Raw genomic sequence first — 1359 nt, 5'->3', positions numbered from 1 at the left:
ATCTTACCACCCTTACATCTTACCAACCTTACACCTTTTCTTCCACTACACTCACCTTTCATCCCGCCACCTCCTCCACCCACCTGCAGCCTTCCCTCCTCAGCAGCTTCAGATCGTGCCGCTCCTCCCTTCGCCCCACCTTTCTCTTCATCCTCCCCACCACCTTCCCTGCCCCCTGTCTGGTCTTACCACAATTAATGGACAGGATCCGTGCCGCGGTGTTCGTTCAGGGACGTGACTCGCTCGTGGGCGCTTGCCACTTCCTCCTCCTCCTCACTTTCTCGTCATGTCTTTACAGGTTGATACTGTCTTTCCGTTTCCTTTAAAGCTAACACGGGAGGGCAGATGTAAGCAGCCATGTGCCACAAACAGTTTAACGAAGTCAGTGATTTAGTGATCCTGTAAAGTATGAAATTCGTCGTTCTGCTTTTACTTGAAACACGTCATCAAGAGATCAGTTCAAGAGAGGGGTGGTGACGCCCCCGCCCAGCCCCGGGTCAACCACAGGTACGCTCCATTTGGTCAAAGAGGGATGTGACTATTTCCTGCCTGCTTGTGCCAAGACCTCGTGGCCGCTGTCGTCTCCGTCCCGCCCATGACGCAATCACCCTGATGCCTCTGAGGCTGTATGCCGTCACGCTCGTGTTTACGTCCACTCACTGTACTTGCGTCACGAGGTGATGTACGGGCAATGAACGATCAACTGAGTGGTCCATCCTTCCCTCGTCCACACCACGTCCTTTCTGTCTTCCGTCAGTAATTCCCAGAGCGGCGATGACATGATGCGTGACCCCGGGGCATGCCTTTACCCACCCGTCCAAGTTCAGGCCCTTCGTCACCCTAAAAATCACCAACGCGTGATTCACATGTAAGTAGTTTTCTGTGAACTTACACGTATAATATTCCATCGCCTCGAGTGTGACACAGCCTTCATTAAAGTGACGGAGATAAATCACTTGTGTTCCGGCAAGACTAGATAAAATATAATGAGGCAATGCAACCCAATCCTCAATGACCGTCCCGATATTAAGATACTACTCAGGTCTTGGGTAGCGTGCAGGACAAAGAAAAAAAAATATAATAAATAAAAAATAAATAAAAAAATAATAAATAAATAAATAAATAAAATAAATAAAGTCGCTTCAGGGCTCAGGCAGGGAGGTCAGCGAGTGTGTGTATATGTGTGTGCGTAGCCGATATTCAGAAACTCTGCTTTCTCAACTCAGCTATTTTCAAAGGCCACATAGCCGGATTCTTAAGAGTGTTTCTCAAGTTAATAATGTAGAAATTTTGCTAATCTGTCACTAGAACCATAAAACACCCTTAAAAATCCGTGTCGCTTCATGTATAGCCTTTTGA

The sequence above is a fragment of the Scylla paramamosain genome, chromosome 9, assembly GCF_035594125.1.
Source record: "Scylla paramamosain isolate STU-SP2022 chromosome 9, ASM3559412v1, whole genome shotgun sequence".
NCBI lineage: Eukaryota > Metazoa > Arthropoda > Malacostraca > Decapoda > Portunidae > Scylla > Scylla paramamosain.
Note: the sequence above shows the minus strand (reverse complement) of the source record.